The 8,012-nt window shown below is 44.8% G+C and overlaps 1 protein-coding gene across 1 annotated transcript in view; it reads right to left on the bottom strand.

Annotated features, from left to right (window-relative positions):
• Positions 1–8,012, bottom strand: part of DNTT (DNA nucleotidylexotransferase) — a 186,174-nt gene that overhangs the window by 99,123 nt on the left and 79,039 nt on the right. The gene's annotated exons all lie outside the window — the stretch shown is intronic.

Raw genomic sequence — 8,012 nt, 5'->3', positions numbered from 1 at the left:
GTTGTTCTTCATTCCTACATTTTATTTTTATAAAACCCTGTGAGGTAGACTAGGCTGAGTGTGTGTGACTGGCCAAAGGTCACCCAGCAAGTTTCTGTAGCAGAGTGGGGAATCAAACCTGGGTTTCCCATAACCTAATCCAGTGCTCTGACCACTAGGCCACACTGGCTATACACAGGTGGTTCTAAATTCACACTGGCTAAGTTTATGTGAGGCACTTAACTGATGCATCCATACTAGTTGCCTAATTTTGTTCTTGGGTAGCATAAGAGGAGCCCAGGACTTTACACTGGTGAATGTTCCAGTGATGGTCAGATTCTGAGTGATGCTGGTCTTTTTGCATTTCTGTTGGTCACTCTGACATTTCTCCAGGCCCCTTCCCTAATTTGGTTAGCTGGCTTCTATATAACCAACAAGGAAGTGCCTTTCTGTCTCCTGGGCAAATCCCTTCCAATTAAAGGATGAGATTGGTTAGAACTTGGGTCAGGGCTTTTTGAGATACTATAGATCAGCTGGTTTCTGATTAACAGTGATGCTGGGTTCTTATGAAACATTAAAGAAGAAGAGAAGAGATTGGATTTATACCCCACCCTTCACTACTCAAAGGTGTCTCAGAGCGGCTTACAAACTCCTTTCCCTTCCCCTCCCCACAACAGACACCCTGTGAGGTAGGTGGGGCTGAGAGAGCTCTTGATAGAAACTGCTCTTTTTCAAGAACAGCTCTTATCATAGCTACAGCTTGCCCAAGGCCATCCAGCCAGGTGCTAGTGGAGGAGTGGGGAATCAAACCCGGCTCTCCCAGAGTAGAGTGTGCGCACTCAACCGCCAGAAGGGAGCCTCGCCTAGTGTGTAAAAATACCTGGGGCCGGCCCTGATTCCCGCAATAGGGTTTCCAGTGTCTGCTGCTGAGCTGCCTGCTTGGGAAGGCTTTCTTGTTCTTCTGCACCTGGACATCTTTAGGGCTAGTTTTCGTACAGTGGACTTTGTTTTAACATATTATTTCACGTTTTTCTGTCTTTTTTTGGTTTTGCCTGGGGTGTGCAATGTGTGGGAATATCTTTTTTTTCTTTTTCTTTTTTTTTACTAATAGTTTTCCTTAGTTTTGTTTTGCAATGTTTTTAAAATGGCTTAAAGGCTGTGCTCTCTTCTCTTGGCTTAAGCGTTTTTAACTGCTTTGCATATTTTTTGTCTCTAAAAAGTTTTTAATTTTTGAAGGGTTTGTGCTGGGGGAGGGATTTTCCAAGTTTTTAAAAGTTTATCTTTTTGCATTCTTCTGGTTGAACACATATGAAGCTGGATCAGACCCATGGACCATCAGAATCCGTATTATCTACTCAGACTGGCAACTGCTCTCCAGGGTCTTGGGCTGAGGTCCTTGATATCACTTGCACCCTGATCGTCACTAGAGATACTGGGGAGTGAATCTGGACCTTCTGCATGCCAAGCGGATGTTCTTCCACTGACCTACAGTCCCCACCCCCCATGGCTACTGGTTCTGGCTTTACAGCTGTTCTTCTATAATTATTGCTTTAAAGATCTTTTGATGTTGGGTTTTGAGGGACAGTGGTTTCATAGTTTTTGTTGGTTTTTAATTTTTTTGTTGATTTTTAATGTTTCATTTGTTGCAGCAGGTTCTGAAAAAAAATTCCTGGCTAGGTTTTAATAACAGGTAATTCTGGGTGAGGGTTTATGTATTTAAAAATAAATAAATTTCAGCTTAGGGGTCAGTTCTCAAAAAACAAGTAGGCTTTGGTTAGGCTTCCAAAAACAGTGAACTTTTGGAGCATAAGTTTATTTTTTAAAAAAATTGGCTGACTTTGGCTTTAAAACAGGGGTCATTTCGTAGGAAAACAGGTGCAGGGGCTCATTAGCATAACTCATTAGCATAACTTATTTGCATATGCCACACTCCCTGACATCACCGGAAGTGTGTCAGAAGGCAACACCCACCACTCAGGCTCCACTGGACCATTTTGGATTGCTAGCTATTTGGGGGGGGGACATGCAAATCTGTCCTCGCAGAAGAGGGAGAGCTTGTACCTGAATAAAACTTGGTCGTACCACTGAACTGTTTTGGACCGGGGGGCCTGGGGGGAGCTCTGCTTCTTGCTCTGACTGAGGGCTGCTGGGAGCAGGGGGCGGGGCTTGTTGCATGTGCCCGCCCCCTGGGCTTTTTACTGCCGGCGCTATGGTCCTGTGCGCTCCTGCAGGAAATGACCCCTGCTTCAAAATAATTGAAGCCAGATAGTTTAGCCAGCTTAAACTGACTTTCTAGTCTTCTAAAATACTGAAGTTGGGTTTTCAGAAAGAGGGTGGATTAGCTTCATTTTTGGGGGGAAAAGCAGGCTTTACTTGTAGGTTGGGTGAGGGGCGCTGAGGAAATAGAATTCCATAGTTGCATCACAGGTTGTAGTTACAAAAAAATTAGTCAGATTTTAGACCAGAAAGAGCTTAAAGTCACAATGAAGCAGGTTATTATAAAAAATTCAAATGAAGCAAGCCTAGGTGCAGTTTCACCAAAAAAAAAAAGTTAGGTTGTGTGGGTGTAGGAAAAAAGGATAGTGCTCAGGAGGCAGGTGGGCAGAAAAGGCAAGGTCACCAGGTTATGAATCAGGTTCAAGAGCAGGTAACATTCTCAGTGTTCAGCTCTCTTCACACATATATATTACAGAGGAACTGAAGCCAAGAGAGAGTGGCTTGCTGAGGCCACCTCATAAGATGAGATTTGAATTTGTAGTGTTGTGATCCAGGAATAATTTTTTCAGCTACTGTATCACCACCCAGTGCTGGACCGAAGGTTGTCTAGATCTGTTTGGATTAATGCTTCCCAATGTACATCGCGTATCACTTAAAAGCTTTAAGTTTTATTCCTCTACTGTGATGCACATTCTCACAGTTGTATGAGATCCAACTGCAGATATACCCAGGGCAATAGCTAATGTGGGGCCCATGGGGCAACTCCCCCTCCCAAATCTGGCTGAGGGAAAGGCGGAGGCAGCGGGCTGAGCTCCCCCTTCTCCACACTCCCTGCTCTGATGTTCAGGGGCAGCTTGGCGGGGAAAGCTGGTGTGACAGCAGCGCAACCAGAGGGAGAAGCTGGGATTGAAAGGAGGAGGAGGAAGACTACCCAAAGGAGTCTCAGAGCAGCTTACAATATCCTTTCCCTTCCCCTCCCCACAACAGACACCCTGTGAGGTAGGTGAGGCTGAGAGAGCTCTCTCGAGAACTGTTCTTGAGAAAACAGCTCTGAAAGAACTTGTGACTGACCCAAGGTCACTGCATGTGAAGGAGTGGGGAATCAAACCTGGTTCTTGCAGATTAGAGTTTGCACTCCTAACCACTACACCAAACTGGGACCTTCCCTCCCCGACAGCCCCCTTGGCTTGGGGGCCCTTGAGGAGCAGTTGTCTGCTAAGAGAGCTGAAGGAGGGGAGGGAGTTCAGCATCCCCTGTTCCCCCTCCCAGCACCCATTGGTGCGATCCCTAGAGCACCGGGCAGGAAGCCTCTTTCCTGGGTCTGCAGCTCTGAAAGAGTTAAAGTAGCCGTTTGCTAGAGAGGTTGAGCGGGGGGGGGGGCGCAGGTTGTAAAGTTTTGTTTCTAAGTGGGAAAGGAGAGCAGGGGGAGGGCTTCAGGGGTGCAACAGTAGAGAAAAGCCTGGCACCTGGATTTTGGGAAGGTTTACTTTTCAGTCATTGCTCCATTGGGGGGAAAGTGTGTGGTTCTTTCATTATATGAAAACAGCCCCCAGGGAAGCTGTGGGGAATCACACAACCTTAATTAGATTATCACTTAGTGGCTCAGTAGTCTAATTAGTGGCAATCTAATTAGCCCCCTTGCTGTCGCTTACACACACACCAAAAACTTCCTAGCTATGGGGCTGGGTACACATCTATACTACAAAATTCTATCAGCTGTATACCATTCTCAGTTGTTAGATCTTTCCACGGAGAATTTTGGGAATTGTGGTTTGGTGACAGTGCTTAGAATTTTTTAATTTTTTTAAGCCCCCGGAGGGTATTGACTCTGTTTCTAAAGTGCGTGAATTCCTGTTTTAGAAAACTCAGTGGTATCTTCCGGTCGCGGGCTCATGCTCCCCGGTGGTTTCACTTTTGCTTGTCTGTCTTTCTCCGTTTTTTTCCATGCCATTTTTATGGATTGTTTATTTTTTTGAAAATTTGCTAAAGTCTCTGAAATTTGTCCAAACACTTATAGGCGCTCTAGTTGATCCCTTAAAATAGATTTCAATGTTTTTTCTTCTGCCCCCCCCCTTAGAAAATCGCTATTCTCTTTGTGCGTATGGGAGGGGCCCCTACCCACTCGCTCATCTCGTCGTTCCCAGAGGGGCTTTCTTTTAAATTCCTGGCATTTCAATGTAACTCGACTCACTGTTCATTGATGGTCTGAAGACCTCGCTCAAGGTATGTTTTTTACGCCCTATCTCCAATGCTTGTCCCGGTCAGTGGCTTTGGTTCCAATACGGACGCAGCAGCGGCAGGACCGTCGGGGCAGAAGATCGCCTCAATTCTCCAACAACGCACTGGCGAAGAGGCTACCCTTCAAAGCCCCATGGCTAAGAGCCTTTCACAAAAGCTCCGAGGAGGGGAGTCGCCCCCCTCCAAACCACTGGCGCACGGATCACTTCCCCAGGAGATCCGGGAGGAACGTCCACTATCGTGTCACCATAAACCGGAAGTTGACAGTGCTTAGAATTATGTGTGAGACACCTAACTGCCCAGTACTACAACTCCCAGGGGAGAGGAAATTATGGTTTAACTGAATTTGTAGACACAGCTTCTTGATAGTCAGCTACAGCAGTCAAACAGAATTATTATTGTGTGTAAATTTTGACATACCCCATGTATGCTTTTTTTGTGGTTTATAGCAACCAGATAAGAAGCAAAGATCCCAATAAATACACTTAGTGAATCTCAAGAATCTACTGCTCTCCTTATGGTGTCTTTAAAAGCCTACCCTGTGGTATCAACTCTTCAGCCAAGACTATCTGACTATCTTACTTTTGAAACAGATATTTAGTGAGAACACTCTGAAGGACTAAGAAACCAGTTCCCTCCTTCAAGGGATTTTTGTAGCCTGGTTAAACTCTGCTTAAAATCTGAGTGATCTCTACACTTCAATCTGACATATATCACAAAACATTTACCTAGAAACAATATGCCTTCTAAAAATTAAAGTCTGTATTTATTTTGCAAAGCTGGCCTCATTTCTCATAATCTGCTTCCAGTGTGGACTAACATAGTTAATGCTACAAGCATGTAAAAGGAAGTTTCAGCACCTGACTAGACCAATCATGACTTCTTCAAACTACCCAAAAAACCACTTGATTATGACACAGCCATAAAAAGCTACTGATGACCTCCTCACTTAACTTGCTTGAGGTTGGCTCATACAGAACTACTTCATATACATTTTGAAAACATGTTTTATTCAAAATTCACCCCCATGCACGTTAACGTCAGACAAATTACTTGTGCAATTTCTCTTTAATACAAATGATGTTTTTACATGGGCCTGATATTCTCACAACATCTGCGTTGTAGAATCCTGTTCATAAATTATCAGCACACATAAAGAGCAGAAGCTTAGCAGTAGTATTTGAAAAAGGAACTCTAGCACCTAAAATCATCTGGATAACTCACTGTGGTTGCAAACCCACCAAATTACCACTGCAGTACATTAACACAATCTAATAGTGCCTGAGGGCAAGCGGGTTTCAGTGAGAGTAGACCATTTGGGAGAATATATGTCATAGACAAAGTGAGCGTACTTGATAGTATCTTGTCTTTCCCTGCTGAGGCGGGGCTTCGTCATGTGCCCCGCCCCCTGCACCTCACCAGGGGGAACTGCGTTCCCCCGCGTTCCCCCCCCCCAAATGACCTCTGGCAACGGGGCTCTTATGCTACCTTGATGGCATGGGAGCAATGCTCCCTCTCAGCGGTAGAGTTTTGTGAGCAAAAATTCAACTTTGTGAGCTCCTGGCATTCAAGTTGTGAGCAAGCAATTCGGATACTGCAGAAATTGGTTTGCTCTGGAGCCATCCTTCCTGGGCTGAGACGAAAATGTGTGAGCTGGAGGCTAAAAAACTGTGAGCTAGCTCACACCAGCTCAGCTTAGAGGGAACACTGCATGGGAGCCACAGCAACACTATTCCTCCCTATCCTGGTGAGATAAGATGAGAAGGGCTCAGCCATGTAGCCCATGCCTCAAGTCCTCCTGAGGGCTGCAGAAAGTGGGGGAGGGAGGAGAAGCCCAGGTAGAATGGAAAGGGACAAAATTTAAGTAACCTTGCACCATTGCTCCATTAAAAAAAAAAAAGAGGCACCAACTGATAGGTTTGCCAGTTCCCCCATGGCCACTGGTGGGGGGTAGGGTTGCCAGCTCCAGGTTAGGAAACTCCAGGAAATTTGGGAGGGGGAGCCTCAGAAAGACAGGGACCTTAGAGGGCACAAAGTTTATTGGTCTTATAAGGGCTGTAATTGGCCATGGAGATATTTATTACATTGTACTACAGGAACATAGAATAAATTGATCTAAGGATCACAGAGAAAGTTCAGACCTTGTTTTCAAATTATTCTCTACGCAAAGCACCAAAAACAAAATTAATCACAAAATTCTACATGGCTTGCTTAGAGCCCCGGCCCCCCCCCCCCCGGGCACTGGTGGGGGATGGGGGGAAAGGTTGCCAGATCCAGGCTGGGAAACTCCTGGAGATTTGGGGGTGGAACCTGGGGAGGACAGGGACCTCAGCAGGGTACAAAGCAATAGAGTCTAGCCTCCAAAGCAGCCAATTTCTCCAGGGGAACTGATTGCTGTAGTCTGGAGATTTAGTCTGGGGGATCCCCAGGTCCCACCTGGAGACTGGCATCCTTACCCATTCACATGCTTCAAGTACTTTAATATTATTGAGTGTGTGGTTTCCTTTACATACTCAAAAATACTGAGGTGGCTTTTTCTACCCAGAGTACATTTTACTTAAACAGAAATATCCTTGCCACACACAAAACTGCTGTTCTTTTTGACACTGCTTTGTAATAAATGGATTAAATGAGCCATGAATATCAGCCTTTAACCAATAATAAAAACTATCTTTATTTATTTAAAAATGTATCAGATTTGCTTCACCTGAAAAGGCTAATTGAAAAGGCTACTCAGGTCAGCCCCCGGTATTAGAGTTGACAGAATCACATTAAATGCTATTTAAAGGACGTGAACAAGCTAAAAGAAAAATTAAACCGGGGCCATTAAAATTTAATTTGACTTAGCAATGCCATTAACATTTTGGTTTTATGCAATGGCAGGCTTTCTAAAAATATGCCCGTATAATTTAGAAGCCTAGAGTTGTCAAGTGGATAGGCCCTTGCGCAGGAAAAATGACAATGCCTGACCTTAAGGGGAAATGATAGAAAGAACCAAAGGTGATAACTTTATTGCCTCCCATGGGGACCGGGCAGCCTCCTCTTTTGCAGCAAGGAGATAGATCATCCAGATTTGCTGCTCACAGGCAGCTCTTCCCTTTCTGTGCTTTACTCTCTTGCTCGCTTTGATTTAATCCCCTCCCCCCTTCCTGTGAACCTTGTTTGCATATCATCACCAATATCCACTGAGACACTGCAGGAGATCACACAGATGGGCAGTTGAACAGTAGAGATAATTGCTCACTACCATGAGCTTAGTTTAGAAGAATCAAGCTAATCAGCAGCTACTCCTCGTATCAGCTCGCACATGATGAAGAAAATTAAAGGAATGCTCATGAATTGGATTACTATCCACTCCAGTGTGAAGTTCACTGAATCCGGTGCTGACTGCAAACAGAATTAAATGCATTCATGCCTCATTTGAACAATATTTAAAATGCATTAAAATGACTGGGGAAAGAACTGTCACGCTAGATGCCGAAAGAGGTGATCACCCCCATTTCTTTTTCTTCTTTCCTACTCTATATGAGAGAAGACAGAACAGCTGGGGAAGCAGAAGCAAAGATCTTGGGGGGGGG

Source organism: Gekko japonicus, unplaced genomic scaffold (genome assembly GCF_001447785.1).
Source record: "Gekko japonicus isolate JY-2015 unplaced genomic scaffold, Gekko_japonicus_V1.1 scaffold335, whole genome shotgun sequence".
NCBI lineage: Eukaryota > Metazoa > Chordata > Lepidosauria > Squamata > Gekkonidae > Gekko > Gekko japonicus.
This window is presented reverse-complemented; position numbering and strand designations above follow the sequence as displayed.